We start from the raw sequence: 15,658 nt of genomic DNA, 5'->3' as shown, positions 1-15,658 counted from the left end.
AAACCATGATGATCATTATCATTATCATGACCACTACTCCCTCTTCCAGTGTTACTATCTTCACTGTCCTCATCATCATAATTATCATCATCATCACTTCAGTCATTATCATTGCCATGTCTATCATGATTGCCAACAAATGTTTAGAAGAAACTGTGGCGTGAGATAGTGAGCCTTTATGTTCTGCAATCTGGATGCCCTTCTCTCAGTTTTTGTTTCTCTTACAATATAGGCATATTCTAAACTAGATAGTTTTATTTTTTTTTTATTTAACTTTTAACATTTATTTTCACAAAATTTTGAGTTACAAATTTTCTCCCCTTTTATCCCCTCCCCCCCCAAACCCAAGCATTCTAGTTGCCCCTGTGACCAATCTGCTCTCTCCTCTATCCTCCCTCCCTGCCCTTGTCTCCGTTTTCTCTTTTGTCCTGTAGGGCCAGATAGCTTTCTTAACCCCTTAACCTGTATTTCTTATTTCCCAGTGGTAAGAACATTACATTTGATCCTAACACTTTGAGTTCCAACTTCTTTAGCTCCCTCCCTCTCCACCCCTTCCCCTTGTGAGACAAGCAATTCAATATAGGCCAATTCTGTGTAGTTTTGCAAATGATTTCCATACTAGTTGTATTGTATAGGACTAACTATATTTCCCTCCATCCTATCCTGTCCCCCATTACTTCTATTCTCTTAAGATCCTTTCCCTCCCCATGAGTGTTGGCCTCGGATTGCATTCTCCTCCCCATGCCCTCCCCTCCATCCTCCCCCCCACGCCGCTTGTGCCCCTGTCCCCCACTCTCCTGTATTATGAGACAGGTTTTCCTATCAAAATGAGTGTGCATTTTATTCTTTCCTTTAGTGGAATGTGATGAGAGTAGACCTCATGTTTTTCTCTTGCCTCCCCTCTTTATCCCTCCACTAATAAGTCTTTTGCTTGCCTCTTTTATGAGAGATAATTTGCCCCATTCAACTTCTCCCTTTCTCCTCCCAATATTTCTCTCTCACTGCTTGATTTCATTTTTTTTAAGATATGATCCCATCCTCTTCAAATCACTCTGTGCACTCTGTCTCTATGTATGTGTGCGTGTGTGCATGTGTGTGTATGTACTCCCACCCAGTACCCAGATACTGAAATGTTTCAAGACTTACAAATATTGTCTTTCCATGTAGGAATGTAAACAGTTCAACTTTAGTAAGTCCCTTATGACTTCTCTTTGCTGTTCACCTTTTCATGGTTCTCTTCATTCTTGTGTTAGAAAGTCAAATTTTCTTTCCAGCTCTGGTCTTTTCATCAAGAAAATTTGAAAATCCTCTATTTCATTGAAAGACCATTTTTTCTCCTGAAGTATTATACTCAGTTTTGCTGGGTAGGTGATTCTTGGTTTTAGTCCTAGTTCCTTTGACTTCTGGAATATCCTATTCCATTCCCTTCGATCCCTTAATGTAGAGGGTGCTAGATCTTGTGTTATCCTGATTGTATTTCCACAATACTTGAATTGTTTCTTTCTAGCTGCTTGCAATATTTTCTCTTTCACCTAGGAATTCTGAAATTTGGCCACAATGTTCCTAGGAGTTTCTCTTTCTGGATCTCTTTCATGCGGTGTTCTGCGGATTCCTTGAATATTTATTTTGCCCTCTGGTTCTAGAATCTCAGGGCAGTTTTCCTTGATAATTTCATGGAAGATGATGTCTAGGCTCTTCTTTAGATCATGGTTTTCAGGTAGTCCCAGAATTTTTACATTGTCTCTCCTGATTCTATTTTCCAGGTCAGTTGTTTTTCCAATAAGATATTTCACATTATCTTCCATTTTTCGAATCTTCTCGCTATGTTCTGTAATATCTGTCTTTCTCATAAAATCCTTAGCGTCTATCTGTACCATTCCAGTTTTGAAAGATCTATTTTCTTCAGTGAGCTTTTGAATCTCCTTTTCCATTTGGCTAATTCTGCTTTTGAAAGCATTCTTCTCCTCATTGGCTTTTTGAACCTCTTTTGCCAATTGAGTTAGGCTAGTTTTCAAGATGTTAATTTCTTCAACATTTTTTTGGTTCTCCTTTAGCAGGGAGCTGATCTGCTTTTCATGCTTCTCTTTCATCCCTCTCATTTCTCTTCCCAGTTTTTCCTCCACCTCTCTAACTTGATTTTCAAAATTCTTTTTGAGCTCTTCCATGGCCTGAGCCCATTGGGTGGGCTGGGACACAGAATCCTTGATTTCTGTGTCTTTGCCTGATGGTAAGCATTGTTCTTCCTTGTCAGAAAGGAAGGGAGGAAGTGTCTTTTCTCCGAGAAAGTACCCTTCAAAAGTTTTATTTCTTTTCCCTTTTCTGGGCATTCTCCCCAGCCAGTGGCTTGACCTCTGAATATTCTCCTCACACCCACCTCACCTCCTGATCCTCCCAGCCAGCGTTTGGGGACTGAGATTCAAATGCTGCTTCCCATCTTAGGGCTTTTGGCGGGGGCAGGGCTGCCATTCAGTGTGAGAATTAAATTCAGATTGTCAGGTCGGGGCAGGGCCGCCTCTCAGGCACCGTTCCCTCGGGGGGTTTATGCACAGACCTTCCACAATGGATCCAGGCTCCCGCCTGCTTGGGGAGCCCCTGTCTGCAGCCACCTCTCAGCTTCTATCTCCCCGGGGGGGCCGAGCCATGGGGACACCCCACTCCCCTCTCGACCCGCCAAAGAGACTCTCTCACCGACCCTCGTCACCTGTGGGTGGGGGGGCTTGTGCTGCCGCTGGATATCCCGTCCCTGAAGCCTGCTCGGATCTGTACCTCTCAGAGCCCCGGCTGCCGCAGGCCTGGACTGGGCTCCGCGTCTGCAGCGCGACGGACCTTTTGCAAGAGATTTGCAAGTCCCTCTGTGGGTGGAGGGACCCGCGTGGCCGCTGGAGATCCCGTCTCCGTAGCCTGCTCGGATCTTTTCCTCACGGTGTCATGGCCGCTGCAGGGCTGCACTCAGCTCGCAGTCGTGGCGCCCAGTCCACAGCGCGAAGGACCCCCCGCGAGAGGTTTGCGGGTCTCTCCGGAACAGAAATCTCCCTGGCTCCAATATTCCGTGGCCTCTGGGTGCAGAATTCGCCGTGAGTTAGTCCCCTCTAGCCGTTCTGTGAGTTGTGGGTTCGGAGCTATGTGTATGTGCGTCTTTCTACTTCGCCATCTTGGCTCCGCCCCTCAGGTAGATAGTTTTAAACCACTAGTCATCCATTCATTTACCAGCCCATTAGGTCTGTAGCTGCACAAGTTGTTATGCCTTGCTATCACAATAAGATTTTCACCTCATATCTCTTTAACTTGGAGGTACACAAAATGAGGGAGATGCACATCAGTCACAACCTCAGGATCAACTGTGATATGAAACAGTGGGCCAGCAATCATCCAGCTTTGCTTCTGAGTTCAATCTAGATACTGATTCCAGATACCAGATTCAATATCAACAGTCACGTCACTTCTCAGAAAAACCAAGCCCAGTATCAGGCCAGTGGTAGAAACCAAGCATAGGTAAATGAACTCTGGGAAGCAAAAAGGGAGACTATTACAGTAGGTGAGAAGAAGCTTCAAAGGATTCCCAGTTTGCACAGTAGCACATGTATTACAATTTCTACACATATCAATTACCTCCTTTATCCCTTGTCAAAAAAGGAGCAACTGGGAAGAGACTGATTCTGATATTTACATAACCCCGAGACAGCACAGAAGCATGAGACAAATCTGATTATGAAACATCATTCAATATTTATGGTAAGCAGGAACATCATTGAGATGAAACAACACTATTTAGGAAAGGAAAGAGGAGATGAAAGAAGGAAGGAGAAAGGAACTGAAGAGAATGGAGGGAAGTAGAGGGAAGAAAAGAAACAGGGAGCTTCATCTGGACTGAGAGTATTACTTCTTCTTTCTCTGAGTTATATACACTAATGCATGACTCTGCTTGGGACAGAAGGAAATGAAGAGACAGACCACTGGCTCTCACCTGTATGTGTTTCTATTCTTGTCTATCAATTTGGTCTGAGGAACTCATTTTGGCACCTCTCCAGATCTGACTGTTCATCTTTTAAAGAACTGAAAGGGGATACCAAGGAAGTCACTTCTGGTTTTGTTCATGGAGCTATTTCTGGAAATAAATGTTAAATATGAAAAATATTCAGGGAAAGAACAAATCTGATTTTCTCATATTCATATCAAGGCATAATAGTTTGCTACATTGCTACTGTCACTGTATCAAACTCATCAGAGGCATAAAGTGCTCAATGTTCTCTCAGGTAATGTGAGCAAATGGTGTGATCATGACTGCATCAGGTTTATTTCTTCATCCTAGGTGAGGAAACCACATTCCTGGATCATGAAGCATAAAAGGTAACTCTTGTCTCCTATGCATTCACTTTGGATCAAGGCTTATGCTCATCTCCATGACATACTGATGACCACATCCAATAGCCTTCATGGCAGCTTATCCCTAAGAGCTTGAAAGCAATACCAAAAAACAAGATGCAGGGGCAGAGAAACAATGTAAAAGTAAGGGAAGAGTTATTGGGGGAGATCTTTGCTATCTCCACTCTGTTATTACACTGTCCCCAAGCCAGGCTGTAAAGCAGCTACCAGCAGCACTTCTCCGTTTACAACAATGACATTTTTTCCCTTGTTTACATGTCATTGCACAGAAAAATGAATTTAAATATTTGCATGATTTTTTCCTCTTAAGTTTTCCTTACAATGTGAAAAATCAGGCTTAGGGAGGAGTAAAAAACTGATTTTTCCACACTGACTGTATTTCATCTGCTCATTTAGATCACGCACAAATGCCTAAGGAACTTGGGTGACTGACCATGGGTGACTTAAGACATATTGTCATATTGTCTTTGATAATTAGAATAGTTTTCAAATAGTCCTGAAAATGAAGAGACAAGGAGGATTATCCTGATGAATGCATTTGGATTACTTTGTTTATTCAAAGAGATGAATACAAAAAACCCCCAAATAACAAAATAATCAAAAAACAAGAAACAAAGAATTTGTTGTTGTTTTTTTGATTTTCCAACTCTCAGTGACCTCATTTGGGATTTTCTTGGCAAAAATATATTGGAGTGGCTTGCCATTCCCTTCTCCAGATAATTTTACAGTTTTTTACAGGCTGAGGGCAAACAAGGGTAGGTGATTTGCCCAGGATAACATAGCTAGTAAGTGTCTGAGATCAGATTTGAACTCAGGAAGGTGAATCTTGAGTCCAGGCCCAGCGCATTTTCCACTATGCCACTAAGCTCCCCTAAACAAAGAATAGACTTTGGTGTTGAACTAAGCTCCTTCTGCCTCAGGTCCAATATTCCATCCATTTTACCATTTATTGGTGCAAGGGATATTGATCTTGAGAAACTGGCAAGTCATCAAGTTAGAGACACTTATAAAGAATTAGAAATGGAAATCTGAAGTTTAAGAGATATTTCAAGAAGGGAAATATAAACTTCAGCATTTTCTGTAAAAAGATGACAGCCAATCAACTAGCATTTATTAAGGTGATTCATTAAGTTCAGATAATGGGAGCCTGAACTAAGATAGCACCTATGTGAGTGAAGAGAAGAGAATACCTAAGAGAGATATTGTGAAGGTGAAATCAGCAAAACTTCACAGCTGTCAGTAAATTAGCTTTTATTAAGCACCAACTACGTGTTAGGCACTGTGCTAAGTGCAAGGAATACAAAGAAAGACAAAACACAGTTCCTGCTTTCAAGGAGGAAGGAAATAAGTTATTAAATACCTATTAGCTACTGTGCTAATATGTTTACAAATATTATCTCATTTGATCTTCACAAAAACCTTGGAAGGTAGGTTCTATTATTGTCCTCGTTCTATACTTGAGACAAACAGAGGTTGACTTGCCCAGGGTCATATAGCTAGTAAATTTCTTAGGCTGGATTTGAATTCAGGCTCAGTGTTCTACCACTGTGCCACCAGAATCACCACCCTATAGACAGTGAATAGAGAAATTTTCTGAACCAGAAAGTTTATATAATGAAGCATTGAGAAATAATGCTGAAAAGATAGGATAAGGACAGATTGCTGAAGAGCTTTTGTGTAAGGCTAAGGATTTCAAGTTTCATTCAGGCGTGATAGTGGCAAGATAGTGACAGCATCAGAACTGAGAATGAGCAAGATTAATCTGGAAGTGTGAGTATGAGAAAAAGAGACAGAGTAAAGGGTTAGGAGACTGTGATGATAGCTTAGGATAAGGTGATGAAAGACTATTCTACTTGGATTTCTCATTACCCCATCTTGACATTAGATGCTTCTCTGAGGAATTATGATGTTCCTCTTCTTTCATGTCAGCATCAGGAATGGTCTCTAGAATTTCCCTGAAAAGAAAATAGGTAATCAAGGTTGATATTTTGTTGATAGAGGTAAGAAAAGAGAATATCTTAGTACTTGGACATAGACACTGACTCTGGAGCTCTCATGTGCTCTCTCATGGCAAGAATTAGTAAAGAGGAAAAAAAGGAATAAGCATTTATTAAGCACCTCTTTCTATTAAAGGGTCCATCCCCCTGACTACCTTTTAAAGAGGCCTATTCACTTCCCCTTAAGTGAGTTCTTGAACAGGCCTTAGCCTAAAAAGGTCAAGGTCTCCCATTGCATCCTGGGCTGTCTCCAGTCATCCTGATGAGTATCTGGACCCAGATGACTCAGAAGGAGAAAGTGAGACTGGTGACCTTGCACAGTCCTCCCTCACTCGAAACAAAGTCAAGTGCAAGTCATGTCATCATTTCTCTGATGTCATAGTCCTCTTCAAAAAAAGGGCTAACACAACAACATGCACGCCTTTCTCCTGCTGTAATGCCTCCTGCCTTGGCCTTCATCTATTCTCATACTACTTGATTCTTCCTCTCTTCCATTTGCCTCTTCAAGTTGTGTTCATCTTTTAAGCACTAACTCATATTTTTCATGAAGGCTTCCTTAACTATTCTGCTTCCTCTCTTTTCCAGATTTTTATTGCAATGAATCAGCTCCACAGTGCCCATTCCTTCAACATTCATTTATCTCTTTTTCAGGAGTGTGATTGAATGCTGTGTTCCCCCTCATTCCCCAATTAAACTATAATTCCTTAATGTGAGAAGTAATTTTTGATACTTCTTTTATATCCCACAGAGTGCCCGGAATGGGACCAAATACAGAACAGATGCTCAAATGATAATCACATTTTACAGTGCTCAAACATTTGTAAACCACTTTGCTCATGCTAACTTGTGAGGTGGGCAATGTAATTATCATTATCCCCATTTTATGAGTGAGAAAGCTGGATTTAGAGAGGTCAGGTAGCTTGTCCAATGTCATTTGCTTATTACCTCATTGATTACTTTTGTTATTGGTCATAAGATTCAAATCCCAATGAGAACAAATTTCCTACAACAAAACTGATGACTTTAGTTATGGTAGGAAATTAAGTGTGCTATTTGATGTCTGGATGTGAAGCATTATAATCTTTTGGAAAATAAGATGCTGTTTCCTGAAGTCATAAAAGCCAGTAAGCTTCTGGTAGATGCCTCACACTTATTAAACTCTCTTGAAGAGTGTTATTGTCACATCTTTAAACTACACTCCCTGAAACAGATCAAAAGTTGTTATTTTGCACTCCTTGGTAATGAGGATTGAATGAAAATAGAAGGCACTCCCTCCTCCTGAAGAGGAGTGGAGTTAGCTTTGGCTAAAGTGTTCAATTCCTCTGAACTCTGCTGTAATACATTTTCCTTGATACCTTTCTGTGTGTCAAGTGTGTTTCTAACACACACGTACATATATGCATATATATACGTATATATGTATGCATGTATGTATACATACACATGGAGGTACCCAAGTAGTACAGTGGACAGAATGCTGGGCCTGGCTGGAGTCAGGAGGACCTAAGTTCAAATCTGGCCTCAGACACTTACTAGCTTTGACCCTAGGGCAAGTCACTTAACCCTGTTTGCCTCATTTTACTTACTTGTAAAATGAGCTGGAGAAGAAAATGGCAAACTCCTAGGCACTGCCAAAAAATTGAAACAATCCCAGCTTACTCCAGTGTCTTTGCCAAGAAAACCCCTAAGGGGAAGTCATAAAGTCAGACACAATTGAAATTACTGAACAACAATATACATACACACAGGGCAGCTGGTGGTTCTTGGAATAAGAAAAACCTGAGTTCAAATCCAGCCTCAAATACTTCCTAGCTGTTTGACCCTGGACAAGTCATTTAACCTTTATTTGCCTGACCAAAAGTGATCTACTGAAGAAGGAAATGGCAAACCACCTTAGTATCTTTGCCAAGAAAACCTCACGGATTTGTCCATGGGGTCACAAAGAATTGGCCACAAGTGAACAACGAAAACAATACACATACATGTGTTTGTATGTATGTGTATATATATGTGTGTATACCCACATGTGCACACATATGTATACACACACATTGACAAATTCCTCCTGGGGAAAAGGAAGTATTCTTTGGAAAGATAGGGGAAATTTTTCAAGAAGAAAATAGAGAAGGCATAAGAGCAGTGGAAGGATTACTGAGCCTTTGGAGCTACATAATAGATTTGAAAGTTTTGCAAAAGAAAGTGCCCCTTGACCCACTGAAGAGGAAAGCATCTTTTTCCTCCAAAGAACAAGGACAAAGATCCAATGGCAATACTATGAGAGATCTTCATGATCAACAAGAACAGTAGACATAAAATGGAGATGACTTTCTGCTAAGGTACAGAGGTAGGTATGCATGGACCTTGTGTCATTAGTAGAATGTCTACTATTCTCCATGCCAGAAAATGTATGTTTTCCTCACCTCCACATCCTAAAATCCTTAATTTCCTTTGAAGTTCAGCTGATGCTCCATCTTCTACAGAACAATGATGTTTTCCCTCAATATCCAATAACTAGTAACTCTCTCATCCAATTATTTCTTCCAGATTTCACATATATTTATATATATGCATGGCTCCCATGGCTGGAGTGTAAACTGTTTGAGGTCTGGGGATTGTTCCAGTTTTTTTCAGCCCTGGCACATATTAGATACTTAATAAATACTGAGGAGAGGATTTAGCATACCATGAAGCTTTCTGAAACTTGATTAAACCTAGTAACCAATACCTGCTTTTTCAGGGTAGGGATCAAGGTAGACACCTAAGCATTTTCAAAACACAAGCCTTGGAGTCTCAGGGAAAAAGAGCTAACTAGCCTAATTCGAATTCTTAGAATTCTTAGAATTGAAAAGGATAAATAAATATAGACACAGATCCAAAGGTCTGCTGATGTGTAGCCACATTCTCTCTACACTATGGCATAACTTTATGCAGAATATAGAGACAAAGACATCCTTTTGTGTTTGAAGAAATAATCTTATTCTTGGGAAATATTCCATTGCCTGCTTCACCAGTGCCTCGTTCTGAATCTCATATAAATAGTGAAACATTTCCAAAGGATCTGGAGGCAGCAGAGGATTCATAGTCCTCTGTGTATTGCTTTGTACAATCATGCATTGTAGTAATACTGCCTTCACTCTTTCTGACATTAAACAGGTGAAATTCCTTTCCAGCTCTCTTGAAGTCACTTCATTCAATAGATCCAAAAGGAAATGCACTATGCAAACCTCTTTGCCAGATTCTCTATACTGTTCCTCTCCTTTCCTCTCCTCTGTTCTCCTCTCCCCTCCTCTTCCCTTCTCTCCCCTCTTCTCTCCTCCCCCCCCTCCCCTCCTCTCCCCTCCTCTTTTCTGGTGTTCTAGCGAGGGGAAGTTCACTCCATGGCCAAAAGCTGCCTTTTTTTCTTAGAGTTTGCTGGCTACATTTCTTGCTCAAAAATCAAGCCTTAAACCCAATTCACTCTGGAGTTCATAGACTGCGTAACAAGTTCCCACCCACCTAACACAGAGTGAATGTAATAATAGTAATTGTTTCTCTTTTACCCAGGAACCCTGAGGGTCTTCCCCTCCCAGTTTGATTTTCTTTTTATTAAAGGAGCCATCCCTTGAGTAACTTAAAGAAGCCTATTCATTGTCTATCTCACTCAAAGTAAGATTGTGATAAGACTTTTGCCTGAAAGAGCCAGGGTCTCACACTGCATCCTATGCCATCTTTAGTCATGCTGATGAATATCAAGCCATTGGACCTAGATGACTCAGGAGGAGAAGGTGAGGTTGGTGATCTTGCACAGCCCTCCCTTACTTAAATCAGAGTCAACTACAAATCACGTCATCATCTTGATGTTATGGTCCCCCTCTAGAATGAAGGAAAACATAATGCTATTCCAGTAGCTCTCTTATATAATTGAGAAATTGTAAGCACTTAACTTCTTTTTTCTTCCTGCCATTTTTTCTTATACATATATGGACTGTGAATGTGTGTGGGTGAATACACATCTATATGTTGGTTCATGTAAGTTAGGAAGTACATGTGTGTTCATCCTTCATTGCAGAGGAAGACCATACCATCAGAGAAATGATGACATGACTTACACTTGACTTTGTTTTTTGAGTGAGGGAGGGCTGTGCAGGTCACCATGCTCACTTCCCCTCCAGAATCATCTGAATCAAGTGACCAGATATTCATCAGGATGACCGGAGATGACCCAGGATGAGGCAACTGGGGCTAAGTGACTTGCCCAAGGTCACACAGCCAATGAATGTCAAGTGTCTGAGGTGAGAATTGAAGTCAGGTCCTCCTGACTCCTGCACTGATATTGTATCCACTCCACCACCTAGCTGCCCCATTAGAAAGTATGGGACATCGGAGTGAATTATAACCTGAAAAATGAGAATTTTGTGGCCATTGAAAATTTATCCTAATCTTTCCCTCCTTGGCTTCACACATCCCACAGACATGCTGAGCTTTGGCAGTGTTCCCTTGACACCTTACATCTGGGAAGGATTAGGACAAATATACCCTAAAGAAACCCACACTTGGAAAAGATGGAGAGGGGTTGGGGGGAGAGAGAATTTGTGAAATAAATACAAGTAGTCTAATCGAGGACAATGACCTCATTCCATATTGGAGACAGACTGGTACCCTTGTGGAGATCTCACTGATGGCATTTCTGTTGTTTCATGCTAGAGGTGATAGAGAATGTAGTTCTGACTCTCTAACCATAAGGTTCTGAGTGACCTTGGTCAAATCATTTAGCTTATATGGGGCTTAGTTCCATCACCTATAAAATGAGACCATTGGATACTCTCTAAGAACGTGTTCAGCTCTGATATTCTTTGACTGATGATCTTACAACCATATTAGATGATTGCCATTAGAAAATTTCTGCTGGTAGAGACAACACAGAAATAGAAGCCATGGGGAACAGAGGAGTGTAATTCTAACAGAGGCAGCAGTAGAAGCATGAAGTTGAAATCCAGGTAAAGATTATATGATCAGAGGAGAGAGGTAGATATGTAGAACTGATATCTGGAGAAATAGGTCGAATGTATATTCAAATAAATGATGTCACAGTTCAGTGTATCATTAGTACCTCTGCACAATACCTCTGTAAGGTAGGGAAACCAAATGAGACTGAGGGTAATCTAGGAACACATATGGGGAAACTACCCTATGCATCCTTTCTTAGAGAGGAAAGAGAGGTAGGCGAGTGGACAATGATTGTGACCTGAGCTTGCTGGAATGGCCTAACTGACTCTTGGGAAGGTGTTTCTTCCTCATACCAAAATTTAATCTTACTCAATGCTTTCTCTTAGCTTTTGAAAGTGTCTTCTCTTGAGGATGCTGACTTTTAGTGATCTAACCTCCTACCTCCAAATCACCCTAATCCTTTGTCCCCAGAATTCTGGCCTCTCAAGAACACCCTAACTGGGGTTGAGAGTTAGTGGAAAGAGTAGGTAAACATTTGCCAGGAGAATGTGGATGTGAAGTGAGACATGATGGCCAAAACGATGGGTAAAGAAGGCAAAGAGGGCAGGTGTATAGGAGATGAGGATGACAGATATGGGAGCCACAGATTCCCAAGGCTTTAGCCCTGGCTTCATGAGATGAGAGTCGGAAGACAGCACGTGCAATGAGCACATAAGAGAGACCAATGAATAGCACATCAACCCCAATGACAAGCAATGCTGCCATCAAACCATACACACGATTGGGTATGGTGTTCCCACAAGCCAATTTCACCACAGCCATATGTTCACAATATGTGTGTGGAATCACATGACTATGGCAGAAGCTCAAGTGCCCAATAAGAAAGGGACAAGGAAACATCAGCAGGGAACCATGTAGCACAGCAGCCAAGCCAATCTGAGAAATGACTATGTCAGTGAGGATGGTGGCATAACACAGTGGGTCACAGATGGCAATGTAACAATCAAAGGCCATGGGTAGCAGCAATGCTGACTTCATCATGCAGAAGGCGTGAATGAAGAACATCTGGGCCAGGCAGGCAGAAGCAGCAATGTGTTCAGCCCCAAACCACAGGATGGCCAGAAGTTTGGGCAATGTGGTGATGAATATAGCCAGGTGGATGGTGGAGAGCATACAGAGGAAGAAGTACACAGGTTTATGCAGGGCAGGCTCAGTGGAAACTACAGCCAGGATGGTCACATTACCCACAATAGTAGCCACAGCTAGGCAGCACACAGGTATGGAAAGCCATAGATGGATTGACTCCAAGCCTGGAATGCCCAAAAGAAAGAAGATCAGGGGTTCCTGGATGGTGTGGTTTGAAGATATCATGGCCAACTTCAGGATCCTGGGCTCCCATCAATTATCAAATATTAATCAAATCACCTGCAAAAACAGGACAAATATAGACAGCATAAAGAGAAAGGAATCAGGCATAAAGAAGTGCTAAAAGAGAAAGGGTTTCTCATCTATCCCCTTATTTAACTAAGCATGTTGGAAATATCCTTGAGTTCAAGCCCACATTTACCTCCAGAATCAGAGTCTACCTAGGGCCTCAAGGGGTGATTCAAGACAATCAGGGTCTCTGACACTGTCTTAACAGGTAATGGATTCATTAAAAAATTAAATGTCTAAAGACAACTAGGTGGTGCCATGGGTGCCATGCCCTGGACTTAGAGGCAAGAAGACTTAAGTTATATATGGCCTCAGATACTTACTAATTGGATGATCATGGATAAGTCACTTAAACTCTATGTGTCTCAATTTCCTCATCTGCAAAATAGGGATAATAATAACTAATATTTATATGGCACTACTTTGTGCCAGGCACTGTCTTAATTGTTTTATAATTTTTTAATCATTTAATATTTTTGTAAAGTTTTTAAATTTATTTTCAACTTAATAGAAAATAAGAAGAGAAAAAAAAACATTGCCATGTGCACAGTGGTATATGAGAGGATTCAATATAAAACGATAAATTGCCTTTTCAAGAAAACTTACATAATAAATACTGCATGTTGTTTTCAAAGTTGTCCAGCTTTTCTTTGCTTACGTATAGGTTTTTCTTTTCTTCTCTACTATGTACTATTTCCTTTGCTTTTTTCTCCTCCTACTTCCCTCATCCTCACAAAAACAAGGCTACAATTAAGCATGGATACACACATACACACACACACACACATGCATATACATATATATATATGCACACACACACATAGATATCTATAAATGCATATGTATATACACATATAAACTCATAAGCATTTATATAACAGTGTACTCTGCTTGTTTCCATTTGATGTCTGTTTCTCTGAAGGTGGATAGCATCTTCCTAAAGTCCAAGTCTTTCTATGTTTTTCTAAGTCAACCAGTTCATCATTTCCTACACCACCACAAAACTCCAACCCAATAACCTTTTACCTGAGAAGTTGTCTATGAAAGATTTTCTCCAATTTTCTGCATTCCTTCTATTTTTGGCTTCATAGGTTTTATTTATACAAGAAAATTTTAATTTAAAATAATCAAAATTATGCATTTTACAATTCACAATGCTCTCACCTTATAATACAGCTTAAGGTTGTATTATTTTTTCCTAATTCAGTAAGATAATTTTTAGCAATTTAATTGGGATGGCTATATATAAATAGATTAGTTAGGTAAAATTATTATTTTAAAATTATATTAGCTTTATGTCCTCATGAAGAATAAATATTACTTCAATTTTTTAGATCTAATTTTATTTGATAAATTTTTTTGTGGTTGTTTATGTTCATATAGTTCCTGTATCTGTTTTGGGAGGTATACCCTCAGGGATTTTATACAAAGTTACTTTAGACTATTTAAAACAGTACTGAATATTATGGCTGACACATAGTGTAGTTTCCCTATTTTTCTCTTCTGATTGAATCCATTTTAGCTTTAACTTTGTCTGAGATTATGATTAATACTCTTGCTTTGTTTTACATAATTAATTCTACTCCTAATCTTTATTTTATGTTTCTATGTATCTCTCATTTTATAGCATTTTCTGAAAGCAACACAATATTGAATTCAAATTTTCAATCTGCTACAGGTTTTCATTTTACGGGTAAATTCATCCCATTCACATTCTAAGTTATAACTACTTGTTTTATATTTTCCTTCTTCCTATTTTTCCTCACTTTCTCTTCTCACCCTATTCCTATCCCTCCTCACTCCTCTGCTTTAAATCTCCCTACTACCTTGTCCTCTTGATTCTTAACCAACCCACCACTCCAAGAATCCCTCCCTTATCCTCATCCCCCTGTCCTATCTCCTTGCCCTCTTCTTTCTCAATTTATGAGATGTTTATACCCATACAGATTAGGGAACCAGAATTTTGGAGAGGAATAATGTGAAATGAGGATAGAATGGAAAATAGACTTTACTAGAGTGGCTGGCACATAACAGAAGATTAATCAATGCTTTTCAACTTGACATATGAGGGATAACAGAGGTAGCAATGACAGGACTTAATACCTCTCTTGAATATAAGAAATGAAGGAAGGGAAGGGAGAGTCAAAAAATAGCATTAATACTTTTAAAATGGGTTATTAAGTGAATTAAGTGAATTGTGGTGCCACAAACAAAACGGAATATAGAAAATAGAACATGTTGAAGAGAAAATGTAATAACATGTTGGTTAAGGTATTTGTCAAACTAGTAATGCATCTACATTTTTTTCATTTTAGCAGCTTCTGAATTTCCCCATCATTTTCATCAAACCATTCTTGGTGTTTGTGAGTGTCCTGATGCAGGTGAGCAAATGCACTGCTGTACACCAAATCTCTGAGAGCTGTCCATTCCTTTTCTGCTCCACTGATGCCAATTGTGTTTTGGCTCAATTTTCCCTCCAAGTCAGCAGCAAACTGTTCACCTTCACAGAAGAGCTCTAATTTGTTGAAATAATTTCTTGTGGTCATTTTGCCTTGGAAGCAGCACTTTTGATGAATGCATGTATTCCTTTTCCTTTCCCTTCCCTTCCCTTCCCTTTCCTTCCTTTCCCTTCCCTTTCTTTCTTTTCCCTTCCTTTCATTTCCTCTGTCCTGTCCCCTATTCTCTCCCAAAGCCTTAAACCTACTACACTCTGAAACTGGGACTGCAAGGGGCCCCTGCCAAGGGCTCCTGGACTCCCCTAGTTTTAGAGTGATTACCAATAGTAACTGTTGCATCCCACCGAGCCTGATGTCTTTGTTTTTCTTGACGTCATCAAAGGGACCATGGTCTGGCTACTTCTTAAGCTGTCCTGTTCAATGAATAGGTGTTGCCTTACCCTAAAAAGTACCTGCAAAGAC

The 15,658-nt window shown here is 40.2% G+C and overlaps 1 pseudogene; it reads right to left on the bottom strand.

Moving 5' to 3' along the window:
- Window positions 1-11,800: 11,800 nt before the first annotated feature.
- Window positions 11,801-12,677, bottom strand: LOC140507549 (olfactory receptor 52P1-like; annotated as a pseudogene).
- Between the last annotated feature and the right edge of the window lie 2,981 nt (window positions 12,678-15,658).

The sequence above is a fragment of the Notamacropus eugenii genome, chromosome 5 (assembly GCF_028372415.1).
Source record: "Notamacropus eugenii isolate mMacEug1 chromosome 5, mMacEug1.pri_v2, whole genome shotgun sequence".
In the NCBI taxonomy this organism is placed as follows: domain Eukaryota; kingdom Metazoa; phylum Chordata; class Mammalia; order Diprotodontia; family Macropodidae; genus Notamacropus; species Notamacropus eugenii.
Note: the sequence above shows the minus strand (reverse complement) of the source record. Positions and strands in the feature narration are given on the sequence as shown.